We start from the raw sequence: 13,977 nt of genomic DNA on the forward strand, positions 1-13,977 counted from the left end.
AACAATCTGTAACGTACTAGCCGTTCCATTTAGTGCTGTGATCAGTTTCACTTTGAATTGACTGCTTCAGCAGAATTAAATGTTCAGTGAAAAATACTTTCTCCTTTTCTGGCTTAATGTTACACATTTCTATGTTGATTCCAGTATTTTACTGTATTTTTAATGTTACTGTAAGAAGTCTCTTTTGCTCACCGAGGCTGCATTTATTTGATCAAAATTACAGTAAAAACATTAATATTGTGAAATATTATTATGATTTAAAATAACAGTTTTTATTTGAATCTATTTTAAAATGTCATTCATTCCTGTGATGCAAAACTGAATTTTCAGCATCATTTCACCAGTCTTCAGTGTCACATGGTCCTTCAGAAATCACTCTGATTTGCTCTTCTAGAAACATTATTGTATTCAATGTTGAAAACAAAATCTAGCTTAATAATCAATTTAATACATCCTTCCTGAATAAAAAAAAAAAGTCCATTTATGATGATGTGATGCATACATTAACTAAAATTAAATACATTCATAGTTTTTTTTTTGTTTCATTTGTTAAAATTTTTAGACAAAATACTATATTTATTTAAATATTTATACAATTATTATAATATTTAGAATTGACTATAAATTGGTTATCAGCCATAATATTGGCATATCAGTACTGACCATATTTCTGAATATAGGACAACCCTAGACAAGAGGAAATAATCTCTTAAATATTTCATCTTTCAATCAATGGGTCTGGCTTTGCCATTGCAAACACATTTGGCCACACTTAGCATGCTTAGTTTGTTTCTCTAACTGCATTAGCTTCGACTGTTTCCAATCAAGTGTCAGCAGGATTTTCCTCTATCTCCTGGGATCGTCTGTCTTGAGGTTGGCAAGCTCTGCTTTCCCAGCCAGTCATGTGAAACCCCGTTGAAGTCTGTCTCTGCGGCCAGATAACTCACACTCATTTGGCCCTTCCTAATAAGACCTTTATCCAGAGATGAAGAGCAAATGAGGACAAAACAATACAACTCCGGTTTGGCATCAGACCACATAAAGCAAACAGAAGCTAGCTGACAGAACAAGCTCCTTCCTTCCAGATATTTTCGCACATCAGGACATAAGCTGGACATTGATCCAAGAACATCGGGGAACACTGAGCTGGTGACATCTCCAGCTTTCCCTCAGCATCACACATTTCTGGACGTCTTCCATATGCTCATCGTGACACAGCAGAATGTGAGCCGTGTCCTTAACTCTCTCTTGAGGAAACATGGGAAACCCCTAATGGTGATTCACACCATGCCTCAAGCCTGAGGACTTTTTTTTTCCCCTCACATCATGCATGCTTTCTTTTCTTCCCACTCCTTGAAAGACGTCTCAGTAGCCTCTTGTGGCGTGCGAGAGATCAGAAAAGATTAGAGGAACTGTGTGAGGCATTTGTCAGGTCTCGAGGCCGCATGCAACTGTCACGAAATAAGCTCCTAAGCTTTCATAATTCACACCATCTGCAAGCCTTCAATGTGATTATCAGACAGGCACTTTTGAATCGAATCAAACCGAATACTTCATTGTCACTGCACATTTGTACAACGAAATTCAAGGTGCAACTCTTTGAGGTAGAAAAAAACTAAGAAATATATATATAAAGAGATTCAATAATACACATATGTCTACATTGCATAGTTTTTTTTGTCCTGAACTGTAGTTTGTTAGCTCGGTTGGTTTTTTTTTCCTTCTTGAAGGAATTCCCCCTTCTCATCTCCACCAGTGATTACTTCATCCATCCTATATTTGTGTTTTCTGCTTAATAACAAATCAATTTATTCAAATACAAAAGGTTTTTAGATGGTTTTGGAGGGCAAATTGTAGAACTGTAGAAGGAATTCCCCCTCCTTGTTTTCTCCAGTAATGACTTTTCGTCTTGTTTTTCGTGTTTAGTCCTAAAAAACGTATCCATTTATTGAAATGTGACACGTTTAGATGGGTTTTGGAGACCAAACTAAAGCGTTTTTTGTTGTTGTTCTTGAAGGAATTTCCCCTTCTCGTCTTCACTACTCTTGACTTTTTTTCGCCCTATTTTTTGTGTTTACTGCTAAATAACAAATTAATTTAGTGAAATACAAGATGAGGCCAAATTGAAGAACCTTCTTCCCACTTTAAGGAATTCCCCTTCCTTGTCTTCCCCACTAATGACTTTTCACAGGGCTCCAGACACAAATTTAAGGGGAGTGGCACCAGCACCACCCAGTTCTACTGATGGTGGCGCCAGGAGCTGATTTGGTAGCGCTGTGGGTGGTGTGTGGGGGGTTTTCAAAATAAAGGTCATTTAATCATAGAATGACTATTGTTGCATTAATAAGTGTAGTTAATAATATTACATGTTCATCTCGTCTATTTACAGATTTGACTGATTCGACTATTTCTACCACAACACCATGGTTACAGTTAGCGTTACTGCTTCTGATTTCCAGTTGTTTGTCAGCGCTGTTTATAAGAAAGGTTTCTGTGCAGAATTTACATGATTCTCACTAGATCTCGCAGCAACCTTATCATTGTGCGGCGAATTCAAAAGCTTCTCAATGTATCTCGCAGCACTGTTGGATCTGTGCAGTAACAGTGTCGCGAAATCAGCTCCCGAGTAAAGCTGTTCTGAGCTCGGACATGTTTGTTTGTGTCGCTGATTAATGGTTTGCACTGCGCAGCTGAAACGTAGCATGGTTTAGTTTGCTTTGATTTCATTTGCCGTTTGATATTTCTCAAATGTAACAGAAATGGCAGTGCTTAATGGTTGGACAACATGGTGGTTGCACGAGTACGACCGCTTACAAAAATTAGTCGCACCTGCAGAAAAAATGGTCGCTTCATCTCATTATTTGTGTTTTGTCCTAAATAACGAATCCATTTATTGAAAAATAACACATTTAGATGGCTTTGGAAGATCTGGAATTCCTTGTTCTTGAAGGAATTCTAACTTCCTGTCTTCACCAATAGTACAATATATTAGGAGTGTTTCCTCCTAAATAACAAATTAATAAAAAAAAAAATTAATAACTTTTTTCCTCCTGCTTTGTCTCTGCACGTTTCTACTTTTTAATTATATTAAATCCATTTATTGAAATATAATACGATTGAAACGGTTTTAAATTTCCCCTTCTTGTCTCCACAACTGGTGACATTTGTGTCCTGTTTTTAGTGTTTCCTACTAAATACTGAATCCATTTATTTGAAATATGATGCCTTTAGATGGTTTTGTAGGTCAAACTGAAGTAATTCCCCCTTCTTGTTTCCACCATGTTAAGTTCCCTCCTAAAATAAAAATCAATTTAATGAAATATGATGCGTTAACATGCAACACATCAAGTTTGCGATGCCACTAGTTGCAAGGTAGCAATTCTTCTCTGTTAATGTTGACGTTTTCTTCAAACCTACTTTTAGAAAGGTTTTTTTTTTTGAAGAAATTGTGTTTTTGGGTACCTTTGGTGATTTCCTTCTTGTTTCAAAACAACTTCCCAGTTTTATTACCTTTAGTAGTTCTGTCATTTTTATTTTTATTTTTTTTCTGGGTTTCATGTGAAATCTGGATGTTATGTAAAATAAAACCAGTGTGAGCTTCATTCCTGTGAAAATCTCTATCCATGGTGCTTTCTCATCTTTTTTTTCTCCGTCTTCCAGTAAAGATAATGGTGCTTTACAGGAAGAGGACATTTGGGAACTCAATAGTAATCAGTATTGATTGTTCTTTGTGGCAGGGGGTTAGAGAGATGGACACCTCCTCTTTCTGGGATGCATTGACTGCTTAGGCATTCGACCGCATAAGAAATATGAATGTACCCTCATAGGTTGCTAAGTGTTTTTTTTTTTTAATGTGAAATTAAAATAATCTTATTTACTTCTTTAAGTCCCTGGTTTTTTTTTCAGTGCATCTTATTGCACAGAAAAAACTATAATTTTTCTAATCCTAGACTTTTTTTCCAACTATTATTTTTTTAGTTGACATAATAGAGACTGTGCAGATTAATAAGATTAATAATGACCATTAGTATTATTAAACATTATTATTGTCGTTTCTGTCATTGCTTTCACTTTAACCATTATAAGGATTTTTTGTGTGTGTGGTTGAATCCAGCCACTTCAATAGGAATCCATGCAATCTGGAATTTTATTTTTGAGAATAAAGATATAGTTCAACCAAAATTGTGAAAAATGCTGTCATTCCAACCAGTTAGACCTACGTTAATTTTCAAATTAAGATATTTTTTGATGAAATCCGAGAGCTTTCTGACCCTACATAGACAGCAACGTAACTACCAAGTTCAAGACCCAGAAAGGTAGTAAAGACATCATTAAAATAGTCCATGTGCCATCAGTGGTTCAACCATAATGTTAAGAAGCTACAAGAATACTTTTTGTGCACAAAGAAAACAGAAATAACAACTTTCATCATCAATTTCATCTCTTAACGTGTCAGTCTTCGACCCAGCGTTCAGGACACAATGCATTTAGAGTCCTTAAACTTACAGGATGTTTTTATAGCACAGTGACCTTTTATACTGTATGTCAAAAGTTTTCGGTTCATGACCCCTTTAAAGTTCATCTCAGAATGAATATACACCTTTCAGACTTTAAGTATTTATTTATTTATTTATTTTGGTGTATTATCTTTATTTAGACCGATAGTAAATCATTAATATTAGCTGTTATCAGTCATCGGCCATAAAGTGAAACTATTTATCAGCTGTGTCTACAGGAATGTTGTATGTCGTATTTAAGGTGTTTTTAACTGTTCTCTGGCATATTATCAACTTCCTAATGAGAACCACAAGTTGTTTTGTGCTTCTGAGAATATCCCTTGCATAACAATCGTTGTCCTTTCATGTGATACCAAGATTTACCAAGGTTTGTTCTCTTAAATCGAACTGCTCTGGGGCTCAAAATGTCTACATTTTGTATCCTCACAAGGAGCTCTATTCAAATATTACCCTTTGCTGTCTCAGTCAGTGAAAGCCTTCATAGGTTTCTGTGTGAAAACGCTCCTCTAGTTGATGATGATAGATCTATTCAGAGTTACCGGAGAGCAGATTTGTTTTTGTATATTTCATGTAACAATTACGATTCTGTCACATTTACTCACCCTCATGTTCTTCCAAAGGACTTTTTGTGTTTCTTTCTCCCCGTTGCTCTGAGGTTTTAACACTGACAGCATAACACTCACCCACTTGTTTTTCCACCGTTAAGGACGTCCCGTGTCTCTCGTGTTTGTGTTCTCAGGTCATGGTGAGAAGACACTGACCGGGTCGCTCAGGTTTACACAGTGTGGGCTTCGGCCGTCATTAACAAGACTGCAGTCTGATGCCATCGCTCTCCATTCCGCCTGCCATGGACGGGCACATCTTTTCACATTCGGACGGACCTCAACTGGATGCCGGGGGGTTCATCCTTGCACCCCCTATGGTAACTACCTCTCATTTCATTTAGTGTCTCATCTTAGCATCTAAAAGTGGAGCGTTTTTTGGTCACACCAGTCAAAAATGTTTGAAACTACAACCTTTCGGTTACTAGTCTGTATTGTTAACCACAATGCCTTTGGTATAGAATCACATTTCTTACCACAGGGATATAAGCACATGTTTAGTATAAATTCATAAAGTCATAGTGTTCGTTACTGGTTTCCTTTTTCGAAAACTCGGGTCATTCGCTCTGATATCTGGTGAAACCTCAAGACTCTGGTGTGTGTGGGTGACAGAATGACGTCTTTGTGGTCACAGAGTCATTTTAACAGTTGGTAGACGCAATTCCTGATAAGCCATGCAGCTTTTTCTCACCGTTTTGTTAAAATACTGTTATCGTGTATCGTATTGTGACAGGGCTCAGTAAAAATTCAGAGAATAAGATGGTTTTACAGTGGAAAAGGGAAGTGTTAAGGTAAATATTTGGGCGGTGATGGAGTGCAGTGATGTCATCACGAGTGTAAATAGCACAAATGACGGGAGTTTCCTTTAGACACACATTTTAGATATAAACGAATGACTCACTATTTTTATGCATGCTATACTCGGCTCCGGTCAAAGTTGTATTGGTTAATAATATATATTTTTTTTAGTTCCTATTTTTAATGTGCCCAAGTTTAGTTCTTTTCCTCTTTGTGACTGTTAGTTCTAGCCACTTGTTGTTTCAAAAATTACTATCTATCTATCTATCTATATATCTATCTATCTATCCATATATTAGGGCTGGGTAAAATATATAGATATCTTGATATTAATTGATTCTCATCTTTACGGAACAATGTAAACTGACCGTCTCCTCCTTTAGTCGTGACTAAACATCCGAAGGTAACTTAAAAGAAAGAATACAACTTCCTGTCTCACGTAATTGCTCAATCAGTGTTTCAGCAGGGCACAGACATCAATATAACGGATGGTAAAACAATGTCATAGAAAAACAAACTGCAGAGAGGGGTATTTTGCTAAATATGTGCACCATATAACATTCATTATAAAGTGTACTTTTCCTCAAGGTTTAATTTATGTTTGAATAAATCCATCAAGTTTTTATGACGCCCATTGTTTATATTTAAAAAAAAAATGAACTGAAGTAGAAATATTATTACGTAGTTGTAACTTTATTATTTTAAAACTTCATTAAGTGTCATATTAACAAAGTAGTAAATTTTAACCTTCAATATTATAGTGATGTAGTACCAACTGACTCTCATGTATGTTTTAGTTGAGAGATCGTTTTTCCCCTGAGAAAAGTTGGCTCGTGCTGTACCTGATATATATCCAAAAAAAAAATATTTGAATCAAATTGAATCGGTAATTGACTCAAATCGCAAGCTTGTGAATGAGAATCGAATCGAACCAAATCAAATCGTGAAATTTGTGTCAAAACCTAACCCTAGTGTGTGTGTGTGTGTGTGTGTGTGTGTGTGTGTGTGTGTGTGTGTGTGTGTGTGTGTGTGTATATATATATATATATATATATATATATATATATATATATATATATATATATAAAACTTTCCTATCAGCCATTTATCAGACGTATATGTTTTTTTTTTTTACTATTTTTAGCTTACTAGACAGAATTTTTATAGCGGTACATCCCTACCTAATACCTAAAAGCTTTCACATCCTCTCTTTCAGAGCCATGTGTTCGCCAGCAACCCTTGGAGCTTCCCCCATCAGACCTACAGCTTGCCCTGTCCCGTGCAATCTGAAAACCAGTAAGTACCCAGACTTCTGTCTAATCACGATTTCTGATACCAACCACTGTTTTCCAAACCTAGAGGAAACCTAAAAGAAGTCAGAATGAAACCAAAAGTTACCCTTCCTAATTGTGTCCGTTTGTTATCATGTGTGTCATTCCAAAGAAAAAAACCAAAACATGTTTATCTTCGCAATCTTCCGCCAAAATATATCTAAAATGACTTTCGTTTTCAGTTGCCCATACTTCTCTATCGATCTCCAATCCCTGACGCATTAAATTTGTGTCCTGTTTATGGAATTAAACTGATACATTTTTAAAAGTCAATTGATGTTTAACTTAAGAAAAGCTTATTGCCAATCTATTATGTCGGATGTTTATACAGGGAAGCCCTTTTGTAATTTGAAGCAGTGCTTTTCTTAGTTATTTGACGTATTGTGTTTGCAACCTGGATACAGGATGTCACAACAAGTCTCTTCATGTCTTCATGAACCGATAAGACGCAAGCAAAAACATCCCTGAACTTGACATGACAAATGATACGTAACTGGTCTGCAATCTTAGTTGACTTGGTGAAGCCCTTTGCACTCCATAATGATTTTTCGTAAACATCTGCTCTGTTGCCACCCAGTTGTGCAAAAGACTGACTCAGCGGCTTTTGTTTTAAAAGATGGCATGGAAAACATTTAAAGGGATAGGTCTTCAAAAGTTATACAGTGAAAGTCAAAATGATCTTATTTTGTTACTTTGTTGCTATGCGTGATCATTTCACGTCGTCTTGTGATCAGGTGCCATCAGAGGTCATGTGAACGAGCGGGTGTTTTGTTTACAGAGACTGTGGGAAGTCCTCTCTGTATATTTATAGCACGCAGTAGCGAGTTTTTGTAGCAATATGGCACAGGGAACCGAGGTGGATGAGATATATGTGTGCAAAGGTCGATGAGTTTGAAAACGCTGCAATAAGGGTCTCGGTTTTAGAAAGAATAACAGTTTGTGGTTGATGCTAGCGTCAGTGCTACATCCTCCACCCACTCCCTGGTGGAAAAACATCTCGATGCATTCACAGAATTTTATCACTGGCAATGCGAAAACCTTTAATGCTGCATTGACATTCGGTAAAAAAATATATTCAGCATCAATTTATGCAGACAGACTAGGAAAATACAAACTTCATGCTTATTAGTTTATGCTTCGTATTACATTCTTCCTCAGAAAGACACCAGATGCCAGATTCCCACTTTCATGAGTCATAGCTAAACAGATGATTCAAACCTTAACAATGTTGTTCGTTTAGACAGGATTGTTAATATTTTTCTATTCTTAAATTGAAGTAAATATATTATCATAATTGTTTGTTAAATCATTCTATTACGTTATAACATTTTAATGGTTTATAATTCAAGTAATTCTATTATGACTAATTATTATTAACTGTAACTAAAATGATTATTGTTCTAATAATCAGTTATTCTAATAATTAGAGAAAATAAAAAATGATTAGTAACAAAACAATTAGTATGTTTACGATTGTTGCTGCTATTATACATCAATAATTATATTAATATTATTACTATTATTATATATTATTACTATCAAATAATTGTGATATCAATAAAAAAATTAAAATCATTATTATAACCATAATAAACTACATATTTTCAAAATAATAATAATTATTATTATTAACTTTAAAAAGATGGTAATAAGATTATTTGTTATCCAGAATACCATTAATACTACTAATAATATTATAAATACAATAATAATGATGATAATTGCAGAATTATTGTTTATCATTATTCATAGTAATTGCTATTAATAATTATTACTAAATAAAAATAGTGATAATAACAATTATCAAAATTAATGTTATTATTATTAGTAGTAGTAGTAGTAGTATTGATATAAAAAAAAAACAGTTAACACTGTTTATTTATTATTATTAATTCCGTTTAAAATCTGGACAATAACTTCATTATTTATAATACAAAATATTATTTAATTCTAATATTATCAAAACAATAATAACTATTATAACAATATTATAATACATTATTAATAATACTTATTGCTATTAATTAAGTTATATTGCCATATAAAATAATGCTAATAACAAGAAAAAATAGTAATAACAAAAAATGTTGTTAATATGAAATATTTATTATTATTATTATTATTACTACTACTATTATGTTGAGTGAGCAGAGGTGGAAAAGGGTTACCACTGTAAAAGTGAATGTCTACTTTTAATTGTTAGTCTATTTATAAATGGGTCATAATTTATCTGTCCACTTTTTTTTTTGTTCTTTTTTGTTTTGTTTTTTTGTTTTATTCTTAAATATAAATAATATATTCAGTATGTTGATTCTGACACACACACAAAAAATTATCTCTCTTTTTTTTTTGTCATCCAGACATGTAGGAATCTCAGCACTACAGTCGAAACAATAGCTCTGGTCCCTGGTGCCATATTTAATTTAACCCAGTGAAAACAAGCACCGAGAGAGAGAGACAGTCTGTTTAACACCTTGTAATGTGTACCTGTGTTTAATGTTCAGCTGATAAAGGTGTCTAGACTTGGCTAGTGAGTGTTGTTTACTTGACCGCCACAATCTGTCTGAAAGCAATAAAATGACTCAACAAAAACAGCTTGTTTTGAGAGACTATATACTTTATTAATTTATGTACTACCCTAAAAATGACTTTATAGTCTTTTTCCTGCACCGTTTGCTTCAGATACAAGTGATTTTTCTCAGAAGGATGAGATTACACGAGGCAGAGCCGGGCATTATGGGATGGTTCAGTGTCTCAGAGTGTATTGTATTGTGTTGATGGAATGCGCCTGAATCGAGGTGCCAGACCTGTGGTGTAATATCAGAAGAAGGGGGTTTCCATGTAACCTCTGAGTCTGAGGATATTAAAATATGGACACGTTTGTTTGAGGAACACAAATGCACTCTTCTGCAAATTTGCTTATATATATATATATATATATATATATATATAGTCCATATTTCAATATCCTCAGACTCAGTGGTTATATGGAAATCTCCTTCTTCTGATATATATCTATATCCATTTCATTCATTTCAGATTTTCTGTACACATTTCTTTGACTTCTGTTCATCCAAAAAAATACGTAAAAGTATATTCATATTTTACAACTTTTTTTTTTTTACCATATTTTCGTGGTTTAGCAATGGTACATACTGTACTGTTCAAAAGTTCGAAAAATTATGATCATTATGATTTATAATAATAATAATAATAATTAAATTAGTTGTAAATATAACAGTTATAATTAATAATGATAGAAAATAAAAATTATTAAAAAATTTACAATTATTATGATTATTATTGTTACTAATATTATTAAATATATTAATTATTGTATTAATTTTATTACTATTTTTATATATTGTTACTGTTAATTAATTGTAATATTAACAAATCTAAATAATTAAAATAGTAACAAATATTTCAAATATATATTTAAATAAATTGTTAATTTTACTTAAAAGTGTGTGTATATATAACTAACACTAACTGATAAACAGAACAGCATTTATTTTGATACAGAAATATCTATTAACCTTATAAATGTATTTACCATGCCTTCTGATAAATTTAATGCATCATAGCTTAACAAAAAAAGTCTAAACAGACACTGAAACGTTTGAACAGTTCTTTATAAGCATATTATACAGAAATGTATACCATTGGGGTTCTATTTTATATTTTTATAATTAAATGAAAAATATTTATTTGAACCTCATATAATTACGTATTTTTTTTTATTTGACATCCTAATGCCTCATTGCTTTACAGTTTATTTCTTTCTGTCTCTTAAATCCTAAAACCTTATTTTGAAATCCAAATGCTGGAAGTGGTCCCAGACTTTTCATCTTTCCCTCTGTAAATGTATTTGTGTATCATGTGCTTTGTCAGCGCTCATCCTATACAGACTCTATAGAGTTGATCATTTCTCTTCAATGGCAGAATACTTTGCTCTCAAAGCAGTTCAACTGTATCCTCCAAACTAGCTTCACGACAAAAATATCCACCTCGGTGTGAAGCTTCCTGAAATGTGCTGCGGTGATTTCCCACAACGTTAAGTTAAATGAAAGAAAGAGAACTGAAAGTGATCGTCACATGACAGGCTCTCAATGAATGAGTGTCACATGACGAGAGGCATCTGTATAGTCACAGTCTGTGTAGTTGTACACATCTACAATTCAATTTAAACGGTAAATATGAACATTTAGTCATTATTTGCTTACTTTTCAGGGTTTCTTTTTCTTTTTTACGTCCCACCCTGACTCTGTCGGTCATGTGACTTTTTGTTTTTCGACACAAAACTGTGAATTTCCTTGCTTCCTTTTTTGCGCGTCTGTTTACTCTACTCGTGATCCATCATGAAACTCTGGACTTCTTCTGTCTCGGTTCTCAGGCAGCAGCTTCTCAGCGGCCCGTCGGACATGCACACGGATTTGTTTCCCAACGGCCTCAGCGACTTTGACTTGCCGAGTCTGAATCTCACTCAGAATGAAGACCTTCCTCTGGTAAGACCCAGCTGCTTTCATCCTCTTTAGGTTGTGTTTACGGCTAAAGTTATAATGACTGCGTTTGTCATCTCACAGAGACTTGCTATTGATTAGTGCATAGTTTTTTAGAAAGTTTTAAGTCTGTAAATAGCATCAGATTAGAGTGGCAAAAGACCAGTTTAGTGCTAAATAACCTTTTTAAGGTTTTGTGAAGCAGTGGACGGGTTTTGATCATGTCTTGTTAGAAGGGCTGCTCGATTATGGCAAAAATCGAAATCATGATTACTTTTGATTAGCATTAAGAGTATGATTATTTCACATGATTTCACAGACTCAAATGTCATGTATTTATGGGACTTATTAAAACATATTTAAAGAGTGGGTTTCCTTGAGCTTAAAGGTGCTGTTTGTAAGTTTTTGACTCTGCTGAAGCATAAAAATACCATAATATGTTTGCTTAAGATACTTAAGAAACATGCTAAGTTAACATACTTGTTTATCTGAAAAACAATGCTACAGTCAGTTATCCTCCTTTGAAAATGTGTGTTCCAAGCCGGAATGTTGGTCTCTGTTTTGGTTTGTGAAACCCCCCCACTGCAATACCTAGTTCAACCACTCGGTGTCAATCCTACATACACCACCTTTAAAATAAAATTAATTTAAAAATTAATTAAAAAAAATTGTATATAAATGTGCATATTTTTAATTCAGTTTTATAAAAATGCTAAATAAAAATCTATAAATCTACTAAATATTTATTTATCATATAGTCATGATATTGTTAATTAAAATCGTAAAAATTATTAGTTATTGACTTGGAAATGTCATGTATATATTGGACTTATAAAAAATATTTTAAAAGTGGGTTTATTTAAACTAAAAAGAAAATGTATTAAATGTAAAAAAAATGCTTTTAAATGTTTATATGGATGTGCATGGATTTAAATAATATTATAAAATTATAAATAGAAATGCTACTTAAAACAAAAGAAGACAAAATGATAAAATCGTTACTTAAAATTGTTAAATTTGATTAGAATCTGAGTCTTGTTCATCTGGCAGCGGGGGAAAAAAACATCTTCCTTCTTTTCTATTAATTTAAATGTGTACTCTGACAAAATAAACATTTTTAAATCCTAAATAATCAATTGTACTTCAATTTATGTTTTATCAGAGGCAGAGGCCTTATTTAAATTTTTCCCAGTTCCTCTTTTAATCTTCCCCACCTGCCTTTACATATAGTTAAAAAAAGAAAAACGTTTTAAAATATATTTTAAATCTGTAAGGCAGACAGGGACATTTAAAAGTGTTCCTGGGAAATTAAAAATGTAAAAATAATAAATTGCAACTAATCATATTGTAATAAATACAAAAAATACATGAAAAATAAAGGCTGCATAAAATCATCAGAATGTATTTTTATGCTAAACAATTTTGGTACTGAATCACCACTAAAGAAGACTTGCAGGATTGTAAAAATGAGAACCCTTAACCTCAAAGACTTTATGTAAAAAATGTTCTAATTATAAAACGGGATTTCTGAACATTTGCCCCATCTGCCGTTGTCCGACTCTGCCACGCTTCCACTTTCATTTCTACACAACAAATGATTTTTATAAGAAGAGGTGCCTCCCAAACAGGACAGCCGGTAAAGAGGCTGACTGATGTGATTAATTTCAGTGTTGTCACACACACCTTCTTCCCGTCACGTTTAGACCTGCATCCCGCACCTGTAAGTACCACATAATGGCCTTTAAATGTGGATGCACCCTTCTGACCTCTGCATGTTCACTGTGTAGGAGTCAGACACCAGCGACACATTTTCTGGCTCCGCTTTAATTGCTGTAACAAAATCCCTCCAGCGCTGGTTTCGGGTTCCCGTCTCGCCGTAGCTAAGTTTACTTGAGTGTTTGTAACCGGAACATTACCTCAGCGGCTGAATACAGAACACCTCTTTCTGTCTCAATGGGCTGAATGGGGGAAAAGACAGAAATAAAGCTGCATTAAGGCATAATGTCACCTGTTAAAGAGTGTGGGTTGATGGGAAGCTTATGAAAGAGAAAAACAATTAGGTGAAGAGTTCAGACTGGATGATAAAGCAAAAATATATATATTTTTTCTGCCTTTATTTTCAGTATTCATAATATTTATTGAATATTATACAAAAAAATAAAAAATATATATGTGTATATATATATATATATATATATATATATATATATATATATATATATATATA

At 33.5% G+C, this 13,977-nt stretch overlaps 1 pseudogene; it reads left to right on the forward strand.

The window, feature by feature from the left end:
* The window catches only part of LOC113040088 (protein strawberry notch homolog 2-like), a 48,578-nt pseudogene that overhangs the window by 5,963 nt on the left and 28,638 nt on the right, over positions 1–13,977 (forward strand).

This window comes from Carassius auratus, chromosome 22 (assembly GCF_003368295.1).
Source record: "Carassius auratus strain Wakin chromosome 22, ASM336829v1, whole genome shotgun sequence".
In the NCBI taxonomy this organism is placed as follows: domain Eukaryota; kingdom Metazoa; phylum Chordata; class Actinopteri; order Cypriniformes; family Cyprinidae; genus Carassius; species Carassius auratus.